General features: G+C 36.8%; 1 pseudogene; it reads left to right on the forward strand.

The window, feature by feature from the left end:
- Positions 1 to 8,307: 8,307 nt before the first annotated feature.
- LOC137763797 (DNA-directed RNA polymerase III subunit RPC4 pseudogene) lies at positions 8,308 to 9,144 on the forward strand (annotated as a pseudogene).
- The last annotated feature ends 16,140 nt before the right edge of the window (positions 9,145 to 25,284 follow it).

Consider the following 25,284-nt stretch of genomic DNA (forward strand, 5'->3'; position numbering starts at 1 on the left):
GGCTGACAGCAAAATGAAAAATAAGAGATTTTGTGAAAATATTCAGAATTTTTATATTCAGCCAAGAGAAACATGAAAGTTGATTTTTTGTGTCTATTGTATTTTCAAGAGTGCTACAAATAGGATAGTAAAAAAGAAAAAAAAGAAGAATTTTAAGAAGTACAGTAAAATACAGAACATTTTTTTCTTATTGCTAGAATGCTTGGAAGTTATAACCAAAAGAGCTCTTGACCTCATGAGCACCTCTGTCTTTTATGAGAGCAAAAATATCTCAAGTGGCACAGTGCTTCTTTTTCTACCCCCGGTTTCATTAATTTAGATATACAGTAAATGTTCTTTTTCAGTGTTCTTGTTTGGTCATGTCAAAAGAGACTGTAATAGCTGTGAGATCACAGGGAAAATGATGAAGGATCGGTGAAAGTGAAGTAAATCGGTTTCAGTATTGTCCTGTCAGTAGAGATGAATCAGGATACAGCAGCCTTCTCTTTTAAATATTTTTTTCCAAAAAAAAAAAAGAGAATTTTATCCTTGAAGCAACTACTTTCTCCACCTTATCATTGATCTTATTCATTGTTACTATGGAGTTACAGCTCAGGAAATTCTAGAAACCAAGTGTACATTTCAAATGTTTTTTTAGTTAAATGTACTTGGCATATGTTTCAGTGGGAAAATCAGAGTGCTTGCACCCTTCCTCTTCCCTAAATTGATAAAAATTTGGAAATGCATTATTTAATAAGCAAAGTATACCCTCCATACAAAAAAAAAACTAGATAGATACCTAACCATGATTAACTTGTTAGTTTTAGGTAAAAGAAAATAGCAAAAAAAATCAACCTCTAAATTTTACTCTAGCTTTAATTGGCTAAATATTAGAAAATATGTTTTTATTTCCTTCAACTAGCTCTACAATTCTGTTGTCATTCTCTTTGTTTTCTGTTGTTAGCGCTAACCCAAGAAAAAGATATAAAATAAACAAATCTAAGTTCCTAACCTCTTACCAAAGTTTATTAAATCTCAAAATTAACAACCAGATTGTGCTCAAATTAATAAGCTAAAAAGAATATGTGGACTTTCGTTTTTCAAAAGGAAGCACTTTGAGAAAATATACATTACAAAATAGTTTCTGAGTGATTTGTTCCTCAAAGAAATATGTTTTTTGTACTCTGTCACTGATTTACAGCTTTGCATACTTCAAATTTTTTTCTAGATTTATTGAGGTATAGTTGACAGTTAAACATTGTATATGGTTAAGTGTACAACTTGATGATTTGATATGCATATATATTATAAAATATTCACCACTATTTTGCTAGTTAACATATTCATAACTCACATAGTTACTATTTTCTTATTTTTTGTGTGTGGTGATCTAAAGATTTACCCTCTTAGCAGATTTCAAGGGTACAGTACAATATTGTTAATATAGTCACATCATTGCCCATTAGATCTCTAGGACTAATCTTTCATAACTGAAACTTTGTAGCTTTGCTTACTTTTTAATCTGTCAAAAAACTTTTTTTAAGAATTTTTAAATTTTTCTGAGGCCAGGGGAGTAAGATAGCTATATGAAATGGGAACTTTAAAACTGAATCAGGCTTCATTGGCCTTCTATGTGCTAAAGATTTAACATACAATGGTCTTTACTAAAAGGCTAACTACGTGAAAAGATGGAAGAGATTAATAGTTAATCACAGTGATAAAAATTCTATTTTTGGCTTTATTTTACATAAGAAGTCCAATTCTTAAGATTTAATTAAATTGTCCCATGTTTTACTTTAATGTTTGAAATTTTCCAAGTGTGTAATTATAGTGATCATTTGACATAAAGAAGAAAGAGTCCTTTTCCTGGGAGCTGTTCTAAAAAAGTGCAAACCAATTTCTCAGAAGAGTAAAGAATCTGACTAGTAGTGAAAAGTCTGCCCTGCTGAAACCATGCTAATTAGTAATTACTTCACCCATCTAATGCTATCTTAACTCCAAAACACTGAAGTGGACTGACTCTAAAAAAAAAAAAAAAGTGAATTAAATAAGAATGTACTCACCACTCATTTTAATTCTATTGGATTTGGAGAATTGATTTATGGCAATTTTGAGCAATTGCCCAATTTAAGGGAATTATTTCAGATAGTGTTCACTGTAATTTTAAAGTTCCTGTCTTTTCTAGAGGTTACTACATCATTGATAGCTGAAATTCTTCTCAGAGCTTTTCCATTGCAAATAAACAATTTGAGCTTCACTTTATTATTTATAACTCAATGATGTCAGGAACAATCAAAGAGATATTCATCTACTTGGCAGATTTCATAGAAACATGCATTTATGAAATACTGATGTTATATCTGTACTGCATAATGGCAATATGTACTCAAGAATAACCTATTTGGAAGAATATTGTATTATAATCTCAGTGCTCTGGGGAGTTATTTAATCAAAATAGCTCTGCTTAAGTGCACTACAAGAAGAGACATGAAAAAAATGTCAGAGGATCAAGGAGAGACAAAGGACTAGAAATTGTAATGCTAAAAGTAATTTAGTGCCTTGAGGAATGGTAATTTTTTTTTTTCTTGAAGTGGAAAAAGCACTGATAAGTCAGGAATATCAGAGCTCCAACTGAGATCTCGGTGAATGGCAAAATAAATTCTCATACCCATGAACAACTAAACACCTAGATAAAATGTGTTAAGTGAAAATGGAAATGTAAGTCACACTGTGCTTCTTAATAATCAGTGTTCGTGAAACACTAATTGGTATCATATGATTATAAGCAACCATATTGGATCTTATTCCTCTACCTTCTTAACTCTTTTTTGTACAGCACAACTTCAAGTAGGCTTTCCAGTAATTCTATGAGCTAAATTCTAGCAATCCTCATGAGTTATAATAAAGAGTTAAAGAACATAGTGTCCTTGCATAATAAATCATGTATTAAGATATACAGTCTTATCTTACTGTGGAAATCTATGGTAATTGCTCTATTAATGAGTACTATGTGTTTAACTAGCGTGCCTAATTATCTTAAACTTTGATTATTGAGGATAAAACAATATAGGAGGCACAGAATGTTATAGAGAGTTTTACTTCTATTTATTTGTTTTTGTGTGTGAATTCATTGTCACCTTTCTCCACTGTAAATGCATCACGTCAAAGTTGCCTCCAAACTATCTTTACAGGGTTTTCCTCCAGTAATCCAATACCAGTGATTTTTTCCTCCTCTTTGGTGGTCAGTGCTTTGGCATTATACAATTATTGATATTACCATATTAATCTTTTTCAAAGCATTCCAGCTTATAGTACATGACCATGCATGACCATCTTCTTAAAATTTGTCATCTGCTTCAAAGTAATCAAGTATAATACTCTGTTGACCTTCTCTGTCTCTAGCATTAACTATTATTACTGAGCAATATATTTCTACTAATACCTCAGGATACTATTGGTAGTAGGTGGGTTATAAAACATAAATTATGAATACGAATTTGATCCTGTATTTCTGTCAGGGCTTAGTTGCTTGGTGTTTGAGAAATCACTTGCTTCAATATATTTCATATATTCTCCCATCGTTGCTCTGAGTTCAAGAGTATTACCCACCTTACATGCCGATCAGTGTGTAGCCAGTGTTTCAACCAAACATGATTCAAAACTTACCTCTTATGAGATCGTCCCACAAGCCTGGATGGTCCTCTTTATGACAAAATCCACCTAGCACTGATCTACTCCCTTTAGATATACTTTCCTATTTAATTGTTTTCAGGAAGACTTACCATTTAATTCAAAATGATTTTAAATGTCAGTGATAATGATTAGTAATGGATAGCATTTTTGAGCATTTGCTAATTTCCAGACACTGTGTTAAGTGCTCTCTATGAAATATCTCATTTAATGCAGTAACACGAAGAGGTAAGGATAGCAGGATAGCTCTGTTAATATTTGACAGATAACATAGAACTGGGATCTAAATCATGTTTTAGAATACCTTAGTTGTTGGCCTCTAGGAAGAAATTTGAGCTCAGTTCAAATATTATTCTCTCTAAGAGGCCTTCCCTAACGACTCTATACAAATACCATCTCTGCCATTATCACAGCCTGTCTTTTGTGGAACATGGTAGCTACAGCCTACCTACCTGTGGACAGTGAAATGTGATTGAACTTTCTATTTATCACTTCTCAGTGGGAGAGTTTAAAACCAGTGTGAGGTTGGCTTAATCCCTGTTTCCTTGCCACATTGGCAGGCAATGTGTCTGATGGTGGAGGCTCCATCAGCTCCTAGAGTGAGGAGACATGGATCAGAGCTCCTAGCCAATGTGATAAATAAAACTTTATTATAAGCCGCCATGGTGCTGGGGATTCTTTTTAGAAACCAGAGGCTGATTGTACACTATTAATTCATGTATTCATTCAATCAACGAACATTTTTATGTACCTGCTATGAATTAGGAACTGTTCCAAGCACTAAGAAAATTATAGTAATCGAAACAAAAACCCATGCCTCTTTGAAGCTTGTTTTCAGGGAAAAGATAGATAATAAGGAAAAACAAACCAACAAAAAAAAAGAAAACTATTTTTTTTTTTTTTAACTGTCTGTTAACGGTGATATAGTGCTGTGGGAAAAAATGTGAACTTGTAATAGGGAGTGATGCAGGTTAAACTGTGTGTTGAAGGAGTTAGTTGCTGATAGACTGATATTTGACCAAAGGACTGAAAGATGAAAGGAAGCCTGGCGTATAGTTATATTGAAGAAGCACTTTTCCAAGAAAAAGGGACAAACTTCTGTCATTAAAGAACAGTAAGGAGGCTAACATTTGTGACAGAGGGGAAGTACAATGAAGGCAAGACCAGAGAGGCAGAGGAGGGTCTTGTGGGCTCTTCAGTTTTCATCTGGCATAACTCACTCACTGTGAACAGTGCATGGTTGTTGAATAAATGAAAGAACAATCTCCATAATGATAAGATTTAAGTATTCCACTTCATTCTACCACAAACCAAAAGAAAAACTCAGTTGAACTCACCAGGTCTACATCAAACAAATGCAGGTACTATTAACAAGTATTTGCACAGGTAGGCATATTCTAATAACACCTCTCATTGGTTCAAAACCTTACTGAAAGAAAATTGAAAAAAAATAGTGATATCTATAAAAATGTGTTTCATTAGTTTTAACTTAGCCACCTATGATAAAGAACCACTGGCTAATGTTTTAGTTACAGGAATAGATTTTTTTCCCCAAATAGCTTCCATAAAGTATCTTTACAAAAATTGTCCTAGAAGAATGAGATTATTGATAAACATTTTGTACCAAACAACCAATGATTATTCTTAAAAGTAGCCAGCTATGCTTTGAGATATTTTCTTTCATGATTCTTAACTCAACATCTTTGTTTCAGTTATCTAATGTTGTGTAACAAAACATCCCAAAACTTAGTTTATTATTTACTCACAATGTGTGAGTCAGCAATTTGAGCTGAATTCAAGTGAGAGTTCCTTCTACTTGTTTATGAGTCCTCAGATGGAATGGCTTCTGATTTTCCACATGCCCTCTCATCCTCTAGATGCTAGACTAGTCCTTTTTAAATGATTGTAGAAGCATTCAGAAGTTGCTGTTTAGAGACAATTCTCCACGAATCCCTCACATTTCTACATGGCTAGGCATTTATGGACAATTTAAGAATGTTTGTATAAGGGGTTATAGCAAGCTAGAACTGTGTTATCAGGGAAGACTTTCTTATATTCCAAAGTAATAAATACAATGTCTCCTTTGGAGCAAAGTTTAGGCAAGTTTTTTAGCATCACCTTATGGGATTGGGGGTTTCAAAGCTGGACACAGATTAGCTGTGTGTTCAGAATTCACCTAGGCCCATGTTGAATCACCCCTGTGGGACTTGGAAGGTAAAAGAGATCAGTGAGAGCATGAAGTTCAAGCTGCCTGCTACACTAGAAGTTATAAACTGTGCAAAACCATTTGGTCTGGTTGTCTCCTTACTGACTAAGTCTGTGGAAGTGTGACAAGTTCACCGAGCAGCAGCTTGCAGTTTAGGGACTACTTGATTGCAAGCTTTTCCAAATAGTAGACTTGAAAATAAAAGCAGTGTCACTTTTGCCACATTCTATTGGTCAAAGCATGTCCCAGGGCCATACCAGATTCAAACCTTGAGGGATTAGACTCTGTGCTTTGATGGGAGGAGTGACAAAGACACGTTAGAAAGGAATATGTGTAATTGTAGAATTCTCACTTTCTTCTGTGTATCTTGTAACCTCTTGTTCATAATTTTTCTCTCTTTGAATCTGTAAACTCATAATTCCTTAAATTTATATTTATTCTCCTAATCGTCTCTTCAGCTCTGTCTAATCTGCTATAAACAAGTTCACTGAGATTTCCAGCTTTTTACAGAAGTATAACAAATACATAAAAATGTGCATAAATCACAAGTATAAACAGCTTGATAAATTTTCACAAATTACCAACAGCCTTGTAACTAGAACCTAGATCAAGAAAGAAAATATCACCAGCATTCTCAAAAGCTCCCTTATGCCCCTACCTAGTCACTACATACTCGCCAAGGATAAGCAATAGTTTTGCTTGTTTTTGAACTTTATGTATGAATGGAATCATATGTATGTATTCTTTTGTGTCTGTCTAACTTAGTTCTACATCACGTTTGTTAGAATCATCTATGTTATGATTCAGTTCACATTCTCTGAACACAATGCTATTATGTTAGAAAATAATATCTAAAAGTTAAGATTTTTAAAAATGTATTTTTAAAATTTAGAACACACTAATAAATAATTTATATCAAATAAGAAAGAACCCATACTTGAAATTAGAAAATATTTATACTTAAATATGTAAAAGTTATTACTTCTCAAAACTTATGAGATGAAGCTAAATTGTTATTATATGAGAATTAAATATGCTAATATATAAGAAAAGAAAAATAGCAGCCAATTAAATAGCTAAGCATCAAACTTTACAATTAGTATACTATTAATAAAATATCCTCCAAACAACTATAGAAAGAAAAAAAAAAGGGGGTAGAAATAAAATAGACATACAGACATAAAATTGTTAAGATTGTCAGAGACAAGTTTACTTTTTCTCTTCAAAGATTAATACATTTTAAAATATCTGCCAAAATTAATAAAAAAAATTTTGATTAGTTACAAAAATGTCCCAGATCCTATATGCTTCCCTGTAACTACTCTTTGATAACATAACATTGTAACTTTAAAAGAGTTGTACCTTATTTCCTGAATCTTTTAATGTGGGCTGGCTTTGGACTTGCTGTGGTCAATAGAGTATGAAAGAAGTGCCAGTATTCCATTTCCAAACAAGACGTCAAGAGTCCTTTAGTGCCTATGTTCTCTTTTTTCTCTGACTCCACTTTGAGAACAAGTAAATGCCAGCTAACCTGCTAAAGAATAAGCAACCAAGTGAGGAAGAGCTTAGTCCTCGTTATTGAGTCCAGCCAGTACAAACAGAACCACCTGGTTGACTGCTGCTAATCACAGACGTGCACGTGGGTATCTCTAGGCCCTTGGAGACCAGATGCTCTGCTAGCCAACACACACACATGTGAACTTAAAAGAGCTTATTTTAAGCATATAGGTTTTGTGGTTGTTGGTTACACAACATTATGGTAGCAGTAGATAACCACACAGAGCCCATTATAATAGCATATTATGTATTTCCAAAGAATATATTTTATAAGTTAAAAAACCTCTTCTTAATTTTAATAATGTTGATAAGTAATAAGCAAGCAATAAGAATTATAGAAATAAAAGAATTTATTATTATTAATTAATTAAGTAAGTAATTTAAATAAGATGAAAAGATACTCAACTTAACTCAGGTTAAGTTTAAAAAGGTGTTGTGGACTTCCGCCCCGGCCCCGAGGCCCGGCTGCAGGTCGCCTAGGAGGTGAAGTCGGGATGCGCGTGGTGCGGAGCTCCAGCCCCGGTGCGCTGGGGCAACATGAAGAGAACGCCGCAGGCGAGCCCAGCGCTCCGGGAGGGCCCCGACCCTTCCTCTCTGGGGCACGGGGGTCTTTTCCTGTGGAGGCCGGTGCCTCCCCTCACCCCGGACCGCCTTCCCTCCATCCACTCCAGGGACCTCACCCTCAGGGATTCAAGAAGAAAACCTTCCCCCCAAATATCAGTCGTAATATCAAGGAAGAGCCCAAGGAAGAAGTAACCATCAAGAAGGAAAAGCGTGAAAGGGATAGAGACCGACAGCGAGAGGGCCATGGACAGGGCCGGGGGCGCCCAGAAGTGTTCCGGTCCCACTCCATCTTTGAGCAGGACCCAGCTGAAATGATGAAGAAAAAGGGGAACTGGGCTAAGACTGTGGATGTGTCGGACATGGGGCCCTCTCACAACATCAACATCAAAAAGGACACGAGGGAGACAGATGAAGAAACAAAACAGATCCTGTGCACGCTGGAGAAGGATGATTTCATCGATGACCCTGGGCTGAGGAATGACGCTCGAAATATGCCTGTGCAGCTGCTTCTGGCTCACTCGGGCTGGCTTTTGAAGGAAGAGAATGAAGAACCAGATGTCAAACCTTGGCTCAAGGAAGAGGACGTGGAGGTGGGCGGGGCCTGCTGTGAAAGTGAAAGACGAGCCACGAGCCCCGAGATGAGGAGGAGGAGGGCAAGATGAAGCCTCCTCCCAGAGCAGCCAGGAAGACCCCCGGCCTCCCGAAGGATATGTCCGTGGCAGAGCTTTCAGGAAGCTGAGCCTCACGCAGGAGGAAGAGCTGCTGTTCCTGCAGCTGCAAGACTGGCTCCCCGGCCAGCCGCCCACTCCGGACGTCGAGCCTACCAAATCAGAGGCGCAGAGCGAGGGCGGACAGAGGGTGGTTACAAAGCAGGAGAAAGACCGGGAAGCCAGGCTGGTAGAGAGTGCTTGTACCCTGACAGAGGGTCAGGTCTGCAAGCTGCTCATCCGCAAGGCCGGGAAGGTGCAGCGGCTCCTGGGCAAGGTGACTCTGGACGTGACGATGGGGGCCGCCTGCTCTTTGCTGCTGTCCTGTCTGTGGGCCTTGGAGACAGTAGGATGGGTGAGACGATAGTCCTGGGACACGTAAAGCACAAACTTGTATGCTCTCCCAATTTTGAATCCCTGTTGGATCACAAACACCGGTAAAATAAGCAGACGGAGGGCGGTGGTGACCGTGCAAACAGCGGCTGCTGCCTGCTCCAGGCGTTGTGATCTAAAATCTGTTCGACCCAAAAGGGGCCTCTTTAGCCCACCCACTCCAGCCACTGTCCCCGTTTTGTGCACAGGGCCCACGTGGCTCCCTCCCACAGCAGCTGTGAACGGCGCGAAGACCTTCCCACAGCCCCGAAACCGCACACCCTCGCTGCTGGGCGTCTTGTCCCTGCTTTTTTTTTTTTTAATTATTTTTTATTTTTAAATTATTTTATTTATTTTATTTTTGTCTGTGTTGGGTCTTCGTTTCTGTGCGAGGGCTTTCTCCAGCTGCGGCAAGTGGGGGCCACTCTTCATCGCGGTGCGCGGTCCTCTCACTATTGCGGCCTCTCTTGTTGCGGAGCACAGGCTTCAGACGCGCAGTCTCAGTAGTTGTGGCTCACGGGCCTAGTTGCTCCGCGGCATGTGGGGTCTTCCCAGACCAGGGATCGAACCCGTGTCCCCTGCATTGGCAGGCAGATTCTCAACCACTGCGCCACCAGGGAAGCCCCCCTGCTACCTATTTTTATAGTTATGTTTTGGCTCTTCAACTGACTGCATCCTCCCCAGGTGGAGAGGGGACGGTCTGTGGGAAAGGATAGGCTCTTTCTCTTGGTAACGTCTTGGTTCTCAGGGAAGAAAATGGAAGGATGGCTGCTGCTGCCTTTTCTCCCTCATTCCTCCCGAGCGGTGGCGCCGGAGAGAGAGTAGGGACTTGAGTCTGAGACTCAGTCGCAGCTCTGTCTCTTACCAACTGTGTGACTGGACAAACTACCTAACCTTTCTGAGCCTCATCTTCCTCTTCTGACAAAGATGAGGGTGATACCTACCTTACAGGGTTGGTGTGACGATGAAATGGAATATTGTCAATGAAAAATCCTTGCACAAGGCCAGACATACAAAGTTGCCACTCAATTAATGTTAGTTTCCCGAAAAAAAAAAAAAAAAAAAAAGGTGTTGTGATATCTGTAGTTAACACTTAAAAATATTCATAGAAATTTTCTTCTATTGTAGCTTACTTAAAATCAAAATACTGAGCAGTAGGAATGACTTTTTGGAATTCATTGCTGGGATACATAATTGCTATATATGTGAAATATTTCATATCTCAAGGAGTTAAAAGAAATTTAAGAAATGGTGTGTTTTTGGTCAAAGGTAGTCAAAAAGTACCAAAAAATTAAAAATTGTGTTTTTGTAGTACTGTCTAGGCATGTAGTTTGCAGCCCAAATAACCAAGGCCTCAAACAACTAAATTTTAGATGCCAAAAAAATATGCAGTTAGAAGTATGACTGTGCTTACCATCAAAATCAAAATTTAACATATGGCTTGATAATATAATTGACAGTGTTTATGAGTAGAATTTAAAAGTAAGTCACAAAGGTGACCAACCCATCAAGCAGAGTGTTTATTGGTAATAAAATATAAACAAAAGAAATAGGATATTTCTAATGATTTTTTTTGTTAATCTATGCATTTCATAGATTAACATAGATTATCTTATGCTCCTGTATAAAATAGGGATATTCTCATTGACAAAACTAAGGCAGGTTGTAGAACAAAGCTCCCCTTCTCCACTGGCTTTGATAAACGCTCGTTGGAACTTTGCTTGTGAATCTCCATTTTTTCTCTGCTAAATACAGGCTTTTGATGCTTTTCAGGTGAGCAGGAACAAAATGAAAATAATAAAGTTTTTGTTGTTGATTCTGTTTTGTCATATTCCAGGCAGTATCTTCTTCAAAGTGTATTATTCCTGAGATTAAAAGTGAAGGTTGAATACATTTCTGACATAGATCAAGTTTGTCTGTCTGTGCGTCACTACACCTGCTTTCCTTCACTTGTAAATTAGTGTGTCTGGTAGTACCATATAAGTCTGTCATGAACATTAATGGGAAAATGCATGTGAACAGCTTGGCACAATATCTAACAAATAGCAAATGCTGACTAAAGTTAACTATTTATTACAAATCATTCCTGAAGGAGAAACATTTCTGTGGATAGTATATCCCGTTCACTATATACTGATTTTACAATCTTTTGTTTTAAAAGATGACTTTTTCTTATCTTCATTCCCATCACTCAATAGTAGTGATCTTATCTGAGCCTTTGTTCTCTATGGAACAATTACAACTCCTACTCCATCAAAAGAGAACTAAATCAAACTGTACTAGAAGATTCATCTAATCAGAAAATATTTATTGTGCATATAATGAATCATAACACTCTATCAGAGATTCCTCAGGTCATGGGGACCAAAATAATATGAATTTTTCTGACTCTGTAACTTATTATTCACCTCACTATTCTCTAAATGAGCAGCACAACCATAATTTTATTCAAGACTGATCTAAAATGCTCTTTTTCCACGCCTTCCTTGCACACCCCAGACCCAAGTTATGCCCCACTCCTCTGAACTCTCAGAGAAGTTTTTCCATGCCACCATCATGACACATCTCATTTGCAAGGCGTGTATGGGTCTCTAAAAAATGATTTGGTCTGGTTTCCAAAATATATCATGAAAGATTGCTGAGAAAATATGGCCTCAGCACTTTACTAGCACAAGTTTATGAAAGGGAAAATTAAGGGCAAGATAAATCATTTTGTTCACTTCAAGTAAGAAGCTAATGGTGTGCTAAATACACTAATTCAAAATGCGTGGATACAAGGAAGTAATAATGGTCTCATCACCAAGGTAAAGATATCTTCTTGGAAAACAAAATGGAAGTAAACAAAACACCACTAGGTGTCACTGGGGAAGGAGAAGAAACAAGAGAAGAAGGTTAAGGAGGAGTTAAGTTGAAGCCTTACCAAAAATGCATTATTTATGAAAAGATGAATAGCAGCTTTTGCAGAAAAATAGCATGACATCAACAGTTCCCAAGAAGTGCAGAAGTAGAGGGGGAAAGAGTGTGGCTTCAATAATTCTGGAAGCAGCTGCTGAGATGTATCAAACCAGAAGAACTCCAGCTGCTTGTTCTGTGAGCATTGCCAAAGGTTTCACACGCTAAATATGTATCAGAACTCCCGGAGAACACCAACACTTAAAATAGGTATGGATGAGGAGTAGAAGTCAGAGTTAACAGACATAAAATGATATTCCAGTCCTTTGAGAAAATTTGATATTTAGTTCTAAATTTTGTTATGATTGTGTATCTTGGGGTAAATCACTTAAAACTTCCTGCTTCCTTCAGTGTCATCTTTTACACAATAAGAAGAGGAATACAGGACTTCTGATTTACAGGTTGTCTGTGGGGATAATATAAGAACAGGTATTCTATAAATTACTCTTCTAGAATTAATATCATTATCAATTTTAGTCATTAATTTATTTTTCTTACATATTTAAAAGAAAGGAATTAACTGTTTTAAATTGTTATTTTATTAAAGAAGAATTTCTTTTTGGAAAACAATTTATGCTTTGAATCATAAAAAAATCATGATCTAAAACAGTTGAAACTATTTGGAATTCTCCCACTGTTAGTTCATCTATTGCTTTTCGGAGGCCCTAGTTTCTTTAGCTATTATTCAAAGAATTGTGAGTTGGGATGGACTAAATTTGCCAGTTGGACAAAAGAGGATTTTTATGCAATATTTCAGTAAATTGCTGGAATAAGGAGGCCTATGGCCCAGACTACGAATTCTGTTTTCAAAGATTTTTAGATAGTGATATTTTCCTTAGGAAAGTTCTTTTCTAGGACTTATCCAAAGTGCTAAAGTCATCTTGTCCCTGATCCCTACCTGGACATAAGTCAAGTATAACCGTTCTAAAGTTGGTTTTGTGGTTTTTATCATAAATGGCCCCTGCTTGATTTCCCTCTGCTTCCCAGGCCCCAGCCATGGGTGCTCTGCTATGCAAATCTTTCTCATTGTATAACTCTCAACACAGTAAGACCCATGCTCACAGGCTCTAATTCATGCTACACGCTTGCTGAGCAGGATTACCTGATGATCTCATCCCCTCATTTTACAGAGGAGGAAATAGAGAGTTCTCATGATTTACTCAGCAGCAGAAGTATTGTAGAAGCATACATTTATGTATAAATTATCATTTATCTCCAAGAGAGGCTACTTCCAAAGGCTCCTTCAAAACTACTCCCAGAGTTATGTTTCTAAAAAATCAAGCAGGGAATTCCCTGGCGGTCCAGTGGTTAGGACTCGGTGCTTTCACTGCCGGACCAGGTTCAATCCCTGGTTGGGGAAACTAAGATCCCACAAGCCATGGGGCAAGGCCAAAAAAAAGAAAAAAGCAAGCAAAAAAGCGCAATCTTGTCACTCTCCTTTATAAACAATGAACCTTCAAAAGATCCTCAAAGAACCCCAATGCATCCATCAAGCCATATCTTCGTCACTCATTGATTCTTTTAATATATATTGATTGAGAAACAAGAGACATTGAGATAGATGCTGGGAGTACAGTAAACAATACAGAAATGTTCCCTGCCATCAGGGCACTTAAAGTTTAGTACATGAGAAAGGTCGTACAGATGATTACAACTGCATTATTTACACAAAAGACTAACTGAGCTTCTGGCTTTCTCCCACCCACACTCTCTTAGCATCAGTTACACCACTCTTCCCACACAATTCCCAGCTTTTCCTAATCAAGCCCCGTTATTTCACGTGGCCTTGGATTTACACATGTTGTGTTTTTCCTGTCTAGAATATTCCAGTTTCTTTCTTTCTCTGGCAAACTACAACTCATTCAGTTTACTCAGTTAGGACCTCTCTGAAAGCCTTCTCTACCAGAGCTGACTGTTTTCTGAGGCACCAGGGCACTGTTCATATATCTTGTGTATTCTGTTATTGAACCATCTTTTAATTAGTGCATTTTGCTCACTGGTTAAGAGCAAAGTTCTAACATGCATGGGTTTGAGTCTTGTCTTTGCTAATTTCTCACTGTGCTCTTGGACAAATAATTTAACTTCTCTGATAATCAGTTTCTTTACTTTAAATGTGCTTGTAATAGCATTTAGCTCTACATGTTGTTGCAGAAAGGGAATGAGTTAGTACCTGTAAAACATTACAACAGAGCTTAGCAAATATTAAGTGGTTTGTTAATACAGGTTTTTGATATTATTATCAAGCCAAATATCCCGAATCACAGTAATTCTCAGTAAATGTATATTGAAAATATGAAAGTGTGAATTTACAACTAGTGTAAGTCTTTGTAGTGGACTTTAAATAGATTCAAAAAAAGAAAAAAACTAGAAACTAAAACTAAGCCTAAGACTGCCTACCCAAATGTAAAACAGCACCCAATAAGGGACATCCCTGGTGGAGCAGTGGTTAAGAATCTGCCTCCCAATTCAGGGGACAATCAGGTTCAAGCCCTGGTCTGGGAAGATCCCACATGCCACGGAGCAACTAAGCCCGTACGCCACAACTACTGAGCCTGCGTTCTAGAGACCACGAGCCACAACTACTGAAGCCCCTACACCTAGAGCCCATGCTCCGCAACAAGAGAAGCCACAGCAATGAGAAGCCTGCACACCACAACTAAGAGTAGCCCCCGCTTGCTGCAACTAGAGAAAGCCTGTGCTCAGCAACGAAGACCCAACGCAGCCATAAAAAAATAAATAAATAAATAGATAGATAAATTTATAAAGTACCCAATGAGAATCAACAGTTTTTAATAAACAGACTTTACAATTCTAACCATATTCAATGATGAAAAATGCTACAGATATTTAATTTTTTTTATTGCATTCATTTGTCTTAAGTTGACTTGGATAGTTTTAATAAGGTGACCTCTTACTGTTGGTTTCAAATTGGTTTTCCTTCATTATTTGGTTACGAGTCTAATGAAGCAGCACAACAGTGTTTCCCTTTTTGCTATTCCTCAAGGGACAACTCATTTAATCATCTGAACACTTGGAACTCCATTGTGATACAAATAAATGATTATGTGGTATAGCTTTAAAAAAAATCACTGAAAATTTCACTGAAAAGAAAACATGCAAAACGAATTTAAGAAAAGCATGTATATTTTACTGTAAAATTATATCCTTTGACTTACTCAAATATTACTACGTGTGTACCAAAAATAAATACATAAATAATAAAAGGAAAGAAAATAAATTACGTTGCCTTTCCAAAAATGCATATTTCTACTCTGGTGGTCAAACAACAACAAACTGTGACCGCAGCTTTACAACCACATGAGTGCCACAGGTGTCTAATCCTGGAGAGCGATTGGTACCCTAGAAAAGAAATGATTGCAATGCCACTAGTCATATACAATGCTCCTGGCCCCGTGAGGAACTACAGTTTATACATAATGAGACTGATAACTTTTCCCATCTCTAGCTGGAAATTACCATGTCATCCTTGTGTATTCTCCAACAAGGTCTGTTTTCAGGTTCAAAGTCACATATTTATGGATTACATTCTTCAGATTCTACATTACTATGGTATGGATCTCAAAGAGATAGAATACTGCCAGCCCTTAAATATTGATCTTTGCATCACTATATTTATTTATTTATTAAAAAAATTTTTATTTTATATTGGAGTATAGGTGATTTAAAATGTTGTGGTAGTTTCAGGTGTACAGCAAAGTGATTCAGTTATGCATATACATATATCTATTCTTTTTCAGATTCTTTTCTCACATAGGTTATTACAGAGTATTGAGTAGAGTTCCCCATGCTTTACAGTAAGTCCTTATTGATCATCTATTTTATATATAGTGTGTATATGTTAATGCCTCATTATATTTAAAAAAACAGTTTAAAAAACCCAAATTTGAACGATGTAAACAATTTTAGTGAAAGCCATATAAATAATGTTTGAATGAATCCAACAATTTATAAAGATGAAAAAACAAAATTTAAGTAAGTGGATGGAGTAACAGATTGTGATAGTTTCATCAGCATTCTGAAAGAAGAGATTGATTTCTTAAGGACTAGAATAAAACATTAATTAACAATGAGGTTTAAAAAAATCCCAAACCTTAAAGATTATATTTCTAGGAAATGATGAATAATCATACAGGAAATGCCAGCCAGTATTAAGAATCCATTGATATTGTTTCAAGAAAATGACAAGCAGCTTAACATACATGATGGCTACCTGTCACCATTTTTTTAAAAAAAGAATTAACAATCACCAGCAGCAGGGTCTATACACACACAAAAATTCAAGATGAAGTGGAGTTAACAACGACATCTCATTCTCTGATACCTAAGGCTGATGGCTCACTGCCTGTTAGACTGACATCAGACACTGAGGACCTAACTCCTGCCTCCCATGTGAAGTCACAGGAAGAATCATACCAATTATTGCAATGTGCACAACATCCATCTTCATCTGTTCAATGTTCATTTGGTGAATGTAATTCTAGTCAACATTATCATCATGCATTATCCCTGCATCAGCACTGGCCTAGTCAGCTTAGCGATATTACCATGTCCTTATTCTCGCAAGAGTATCCTGGGTGAAATCTGTCTTAGCTCGGGCTGTCATAACAAAATACTGAAGACCCGGGGTGGCTTAAACAACAGAAATTTATTTTCTCACAGTTCTCGAGGCTGGAAGTCCAAGATCAGCGTGTCAGCATGGTCAGGTTCTGGTGAAACTTCTCTCTGGCTTGCAGAGGGCCATCTTTTTTTGATGTGTCCTCACATATTAGAGAGAGAAAGAGAGCCCTCTCTCTGGTGTCTCTTCTTATAAGGACACTAATCCCATCATGAGGGTCCCATTCTCATGACCTCCTGTAAACCTAATTATCTCCCAGAGGCCCCACCTCCAAATACAATCACAATGGGGATTAGGGCTTCGATATATAAATTTGAGGATTTCATGAACATTCAGTCCATAATATAATCCTAAATGCTCAGGTTTGCAGTTTTCCTTTTTCACTCTTTAGTGTTTCTTTCTATAAAACATCACCATTACATTTTTGTATATGAAAATGATTGAACAGAAACTGTGTGAATTAACACTAAAGATCAAATTATTAGAGAATTAAGAAATCAAGGACCTTAACCAGTTTACTTTACTAACAATATCAAAGATACAATTAATTGTGAGCACTGACAAAGCAGAGGGAGGCATAAGGACCACAAATATCCCCAGGTTTTTTTCTTGCCGCATTAGGGCATTCTCTGGCCCATATCAACATAAAAGGTCTCTAAGCTCCATATTTCATCACATCAGTTGTGCAGAAAGGAGTTGTTTTGGTATTGAAATATTTCCATTTTATATTCTGATAGGTACATTGCTTAAGTGACATTTTCCACATTAAGCCATAGGTGAATTTAATAAGTAAAACTTGAAACCCTTGATCAACATGTGTAGTTAAGTTGAAAAATATAACATAATCATGCATTTTTAAGTGTTTTGTGCATCCTAATGTAGCAGAACAGTTTTACTTCCTAATGTTGATGTTTCTAGCAAATTTATTTTTCCCCATAAATCCATAGATTTGTTTGTTTACAATAATTCAGGGGTTAGAAATTTATTTTTTTTCTGTCAAGGGCCAGACAGTCAATATTTTTTAGACTTTGTGGGCCACATATAGTCTCTGTTAATCTTTGTATTCTATTTTTACAACACTTAAGAAATGTCAAAACATTCTTAACTCATGGGGTCATGGTTTGCTGACCCCTGCATAGGCAATAGTAGACAGATCAGATAGATTCTGCTAAAAGCATGCCTTAGATGAGGACTCTCTTGCTAGAAAATATTATTTATTTGCTAGGTATATTGTTTTATATATATATATTTATTTTCTGTATATTATGTTTTGAAACCTTTCTTTTCCTTAGCAAATAAATTTAATTGTAGTAAAATATTTATATGTACAGATATTCATTACAGAGTTACTTCAAAAAAACAAAAACAAAAACCCCACAAAAAACAAATGGAAAAACAACTGCAAACAACCTAAGTGCCCCAATAAGGGGAATGTTTAAATAAGTCATCATTTACTTGTAGGATGAAATATTATACAGCCATTAAAATCAATGTTTACAATGCTTCATAACATGGGAAATGACTATAGTATAGTGTTAGATAAAAATTAACATAAAACCATGTATATATAGTATGATCTCAATTTTATACATTCATGTGGGCAGAGAACACAGAATGAAAATAAATACACCCAATATATGTCAGTGGTGGACTTGTATTTTTTCCTGTTTTATATTTCTGTTTTTCCAAATTTTCCATCAGGAGTAGATACTATTTTTATAATCCTATTTTAAATTTTTGATTGAGAACTCTAAGTGAAAATTAATTTATGATTCCTGAGTTGCCCTCAGTTTTCCTTGGGTCACTCTGACTGCTGATTCCTCTGTTCATTTCAGTTATAGACTCTGTGAGGTCACCCCAACATTTGTTCCTAGAACAAGTGGTCAAACATGAGTGATTGGATAAAAGTCCTCAGGGTGTTGAATAAGAGCTGAGCTGGTGGAAAACTTCCCAAATCAGGTGGGCTAACTGAATCTCTTGATTACTTTGCCTTTTTTCCCATGACAGACTAACATCCCACAAATGGCTTACTTTTGAGAAGAATCTTTCATGCACTGCAGAGCAGAGATATTGTTCAGTCAGTTCTGGGTCAAAGAGGAAAAGCTGAAGAGATTTAAACAGGAAATGACTCGACTACGCAGAAATTAGAAGTATAGGTGAATAAAATGAGCCAGGCACAAATGATGAATTCTAGGTGTCCTAGAAACAATAGGGCCCATTGCCAGCTCAAGTGGGTGGAATCCCAGGCTGATGAAATGCTCCAGAGCTCCAAGGAGATCACTCCTGGATCCATCACACCTGTGTCACATGTTTTGACATCTTAAAAAAACTTTCTGGCTGAGGAGACTGTCCCTTCTGGGCTAGCCAATTCTTAGAGATGGCAAGGGACTTGGCCTGCAAACCTTTGATATGCAAATTAATCAATCCAGATCTATCCCTCCTCTGGGCTCATATACCCCAGCAGGCAGTAGCCTTCTGTCTTAATTATCCCAAGGCCAGGTCCCAGGCAACTAGAGACCACCCGTATAGCCCAAAGCCAGCCAACTTTATTCAAACCACCCAATCCTAAACTGTTTACCCTGTCTTGCTTTGCCTTTCTTGTAGAAACCCCAGTAAAGACATGGGTTTTTCCTCACTTCTGCTTCTGCTTCCTGACCAAAACCTGGTGTTTCTCCTGTGGATCTGTGTGGTGAGTCATGTCTCTTGTTTCTATGAGAAATTGAAGTAACATTAAACTTTTCTTTCAATGGCATTGACTTCACAGTGTGATCACTCAGTCATCTTTATAAATTAAGACCTGAGCGCAAAACGCCAGAAGGTCTGACGTCAGTATATTTACAAGGAGACTCTCAATGGGGTTATCTGCCTTCTTTATTCCCAGGAATGTCACTCGGTAAAGGGAAGGAATGCTTTGAGGGTCTGCAGCCAAACATTTCCTTTCCAGGGTATTATTGTCCACTTCATATATTTTCACATGTATAGTACTAGTAATGACTTAAAAAAACAAATTATAAATACTATACTTGTATTGCTTTATTAGTGATTTTAGTTTCTTTTCTTCTTTTAAGTCTAATGTTGTATTTGCTTCATGCTTATTATTATTCTGCAAATTCTCTCTGTTGACAGCTTATGGGTCAAGCAGAGATTCTAACTACACAAATGTACTAAATGTTATTCACAATGGTGTGCATCTAGCCCCTTGGTGGTTTCTATACCAAAGCAAATCTGAGTGACTTACAAATTGCATGGTTCACCAACGTAGAGTATAGTATATAATCTAAGAACACGGGCTCTGGAAAGAGATATACCTTGTTTTTTATCCCATCTTTGCTATTAACATATTTGGGATTTTGGTATAACACTTCATTGCTTAAAGCCTTATTTCCTTCATATATTAAATAGAAATACAACTCTCTGTAGAGTTATGATTAAATAAAATGATTCATAAAATGCACTTAACCAGTGCCTGAATCATAGGAAACAATCAATTAAGATTGTGTGATTCCAGCCCTAGTAGTTGTCTACTGTTACCTCCCAGGAGCTTGGGAGTCTTTCATCTAAAAGTAGGAATCTTACAATGGGACTAGGGCCTTTTCACTATTCTTATTCAATATCTTTCATTGGCAGTGTTTCTAGCAAAACTCATAGGTTAGAGAGCAAAACTCTTCTGCTACACTGGGAGGTACAAAACACTTAAAAATTCATGATAGTGTTCCATTTTTCAACTTGGCTCTACTGCACACTGATCACGGGTTTCAACTTTTACCTACTCAATTCACCTTTGCCTCCAACCGCAGTTGAAGTTAACATCATCCTTTTACTGCATTGGCCACTGATGAAACTAAGTCCTTTCTGGAATTCTTTCTGGGCGTATCTGCTGCAGTTCAATATTGAAACTATACTCCTTAAAACTACACTCTTAAAAAGGGTTATTTCACTTTGCCTGGGTCTCTTGCCTAGAAACTCCCTTGAGCCACCTTCTTACTGGCCCAAAGCACAGTCCAGTTTAAAGGAGGTTTCTCTCCTTTCATATCTATCTTCTTTAGTTTCCTTTTTTTGTACAAAAAAGTTTCTTCTAAGTAGCTGGTTGCAGGTTTCAAGATATCGTGGCAGACTTAAAGAGAGAAGCTACACTTTCACTTTTTTTATTGTGACCTTTGAATACCCTTTCATTTACACATTCATATTCCAGAAGTTAGCCAGATTGTTATGACACCTACAAACTTAGTCAGTTTTAACACCATGTTTATATGTTATAAGTTTATATTTTTTTAACATCTTTATTGGAGTATAATTGCTTTACTATGTTGTGTTAGTTTCTGGTGTATAACAAAGTGAATCAGCTTTATGTATACATATATCCCCATGTCCCCTCCCTTTTGTGCCTTCCTCCCACACTCCCTATCCCACCCTTCTAGGTGGTAACAAAGCACTGAGCTGATCCCACTGTGCTATGCAGCTGCTTCCCACTAGCTATCTATTTTACATTTGGTAGTGTATATATGTCAATGCTACTTTCCTCCCTTCGTCCCAGCTTACGCTTCCCCCTCCCTGTGTCCTCAAGTCCATTCTCTACGTCTGTGTTTTTCTTCCTGTCCTGCCACTAGATTCATCAGAACCATTTTTTTTTTAGATTCCATATATATGAGTTAGCAAACGGTATCTGTTTTCCTTTTTCTGACTTACTTCACTCTGTATGACAGACTCTAGGTCCACCCACCTCACTACAAATAACTCAATTTCGTTTCTTTTTATGGCTGAGTAATATTCCATTGCATATATGTGCTACATCTTCTTTATGCATTCATCTGTCGATGGACACTTAGGTTGCTTCCATGTCCTGGCTATTGTAAATAGTGCTGCAATAAACGTTGTGGTACATGTCTCTTTTTGCATTATGGTTTTCTCAGGGTATATGCCCAGTAGTGGGATTGCTGGGTCATATGGTAGTTCTATTTTTAGTTTTTTAAGGAACTTCCATACTCTTCTCCATAGTGGCTGTATCAATTTACATTCCCACCAACAGTGTAGGAGGGCTCCCTTTTCTCCACACTGTCTCCAGCATTTATTGTTTGTAGGTATTTTGATGATGGCCATTCTGACTGGTGTGAGGTGATACCTCATTGTAGTTTTGATTTGCATTTCTCTAATGATTAGTGATGCTGAGCATCCTTTCATGTGTTTGTTGGCAATCTGTATATCTTCTTTGGAGAAATGTCTATTTATGTCTTCCGCCCATTTTTGGACTGGGTTGTTTGATTTTGATATTGAGCTGCATTAGCTGCTTGTATATTTTGAAGATTAATCCTTTGTCAGTTGCTTCATTTGCAAATATTTTCTCCCATTCTGAGGGTTGCCTTTTCATCTTGTTTATGGTTTCCTTTGCTGTGCAAAAGCTTTTAAGTTTCATTGGGTCCCATTTGTTTATTTTTGTTTTTATATCCATTTCTCAAAGAGGTGGGTCAAAAAGGATCTTGCTATGATTTATGTCATAGAGTGTTCTGCCTATGTTTTCCTCTAAGAGTTTTATAGTGTCTGGCCTTACATTTAGGTTTTTAATCCACTTTGAGTTTGTTTTTGTGCATGGTGTTAGGAAGTATTCTAATTTCATTCTTTTACAGGTAGCTGTCCAGTTTTCCCAGCACCACTTATTGAAAAGGCTGTCTTTTCTCCATTGTATATTCTTGCTTCCTTTATCAAAGATAAGGTGAACATATGTGCATGGGTTTATCTCTGGGCTTTCTGTCTTGTTCCATTGGTCTATGTTTCTGTTTTTGTGCCAGTACCATACTGTCTTGATTACTGTAGCTTCGTAGTATAGTCTGAAGTCAGGGAGCCTGATTCCTCCAGCTCGGTTTTTCTTTCTCAAGATTACTTTGGTTATTCGGGGTCTTTTGTGTTTCCATACAAATTGTGAAATTTTTTGGTCTACTTCTGTGAAAAATGCCATTGGTAGTTTGATAGGAATTGCACTGAATCTGTAAATTGCTTTGGTTAATAGAGTCATTTCCACAAAGTTGATTCTTCCAATCCAAGAACATGGTGTATCACTCCATCTGCTTGTATCGTCTTTAATTTCTTTCATCAGTGTCATAGTTTTCTGCATACAGGTCTTTTGTCTCCTTAGGTAGGTTTATTCCTAGGTATTTTATTATTTTTGTTGCAGTGGTAAATGGGATTGTTTCCTTAATTTCTCTTTCAGATTTTTCAGCATTAGTGTATAGAAATGAAAGAGATTTATGTGCATTAATTTTGTATCCTGCTACTTTACCAAATTCATTGTTTAGCTCTAGTAGTTTTCTGGTAGCATCTTTAGGATTCTTTATGTATAGGATCATGTTGTCTGCAAACAGTGCCAGTTTTACTTCTTCCTTTGCTATTTGGATTCCTTTTATTTCTTTTTCTTCTCCGATTGCCATTGCTAAAACATCCAAAACTATGTTGAATAATAGCGGTGAAGAGTGGGCAACCTTGTCTTGTTCCTGATCTTAGAGGAAATGCTTTCAGTTTTTCACCATTGAGAATGATGTTGGCTGTGGGTTTGTCGTATATGGGCTTTATTATGTTGAGGTAGGTTCCCTCTCTGCCTACTTTCTGGAGAGTTTTTAACATAAATGGGCATTGAATTTTGTTGAAAGTTTTTCTACATCTATTGAGATTATCATACGGATTTTATCCTTCAATTTATTAATATGGTGTATCACATTGACTGATTTACATATATTGAAGAATCCTTGCATTCCTGAGATATACCTTACTTGATCATGGTGTATGATCCTTTTAATGTGCTGCTGGATTCTGTTTGCTAGTATTTTGTTGAGGAATTTTGCATCTATGTTCATCAGTGATATTGACCTACAGTTTTCTTTTCTTGTGACATCTTTGTCTGGTTTTGGTATCAGGGTGATGGTGGCCTCATAGAATGAGTTTGGGAGTGTTCCTCCCTCTGCTATATTCTGGAAGAGTTTGAGAAGGATAGGTGTTAGTTCTTCTCTAAATGTTTGATAGAATTCGCCTGTGCAGCCATCTGGTCCTGGGCTTTTGTTTGTTGGAAGATTTTTAATCACAGTTTCAATTTCAGTGCTTGTGATTGGTCTGTTTATATTTTCTATTTCTTCCTGGTTCAGCCTTGGAAGGTTGTGCTTTTCTAAGAATTTGTCCATTTCTTCCAGGGTGTCAAATTTATTGGCATATAGTTGCTTATAGTAATCTCTGATGATCCTTTGTATTTCTGCAGTGTTGGTTGTTACTTCCCCTTTTTCATTTCTAATTCTGTTGATTTGAGTCTTCTCCCTTTTTTCCTTGATGAGTCTGGCTAATGGCTTATCAATTTTGTTTATCTTCTCAAAGAACCAGCTTTTAGTTTTCCTGATCTTTGCTATTGTTTCCTTCATTTATTTCTGATCTGATCTTTATGATTTCTTTCCTTCTGCTAACTCTGGGGTTTTTGTTTTTGTTCTTCTTTCTCTAATTGCTTTAGGTGTAAGGTTAGGAAGTTTATTTGAGATTTTTCTTGTTTCTTGAGGTAGGATTGTATTGCTATAAACTTCCTTCTTAAAACTGCTTTTGCTGTATCCCATAGGTTTTGGGTCTGCGTGTTTTCATTGTTATTTGTTAATAGTTATTTTTTGATTTCTTCTTTGATTTCTTGAGTGATGTCTTCGTTATTTACTAGTGTATTGTTTAGCCTCCATGTGTTTGTATTTTTTACAGATTTTTTTCCTATAATTGATATCTAGTCTCATAGCATTGTGGTCAGAAAAGATACTTGATATGATTTCAATTTTCTTAAATTTACTGAGGCTTGATTTCTGACTCAAGATATGATCTATCCTGGAGAATGTTCCATGAGCACATGAAAAGAAAGTGTATTCTGTTGTTTTGCATGGAATGTCCTATAAATATCAATTAAGTCCATCTGGTCTAATGTGTCATTTAGAGCTTGTGTTTCCTTATTTATTTTCATCTTGGATGATCTGTCCATTGGTGAAAGTGGGGTATTATAGTCCCTTACTATTATTGTGTTACTGTCGATTACCCCCTTATGGCTATTAACATTTGACTTATGTATTGAGGTGTTCCTACGTTGGGTGCATAAATATTTACAGTTGTTATATCTCCTTCTTGGATTGATCCCTTGATCAGTATGTTGTGTCCTTCTTTGTCTCTTATAATAGCCTTTACTTTAAAGTCTATTTTTTCTGATGTGAGAATTGCTACTCCAGCTTTCTTTTGATTTCCATTTGCATGGAATATCTTTTTCCATCCCCTCACTTTCAGTCTGTATGTGTCCCTAGATCTGAAGTGGGTTTCTTATAGACAGCATATATACGGGTCTTGTTTTTTTATCCATTCAGCCAGTCTATGTCTTTTGGTTGGAGCAATTAATCCATTTACATTTAAGGTAATTATTGACATGTATGTTCCTATTACCATTTTCTTAATTGTTTGGGTTTGTTTTTGTAGGTCTTTTCCTTCTCTTGTGTCTCCTGCCTGGAGAAGTTCCTTTAGCATTTGTTGTAGAGCTGGTTTGTTGGTGATGAATTCTCTTAGCTTTTGCTTGTCTGTAAAGGTTTTAATTTCTCTGTTGAATCTAAATGAGATCCTTGCTTGGTAGACTA

The sequence above is a fragment of the Eschrichtius robustus genome, chromosome 4 (genome assembly GCF_028021215.1).
Source record: "Eschrichtius robustus isolate mEscRob2 chromosome 4, mEscRob2.pri, whole genome shotgun sequence".
Lineage (NCBI taxonomy): Eukaryota > Metazoa > Chordata > Mammalia > Artiodactyla > Eschrichtiidae > Eschrichtius > Eschrichtius robustus.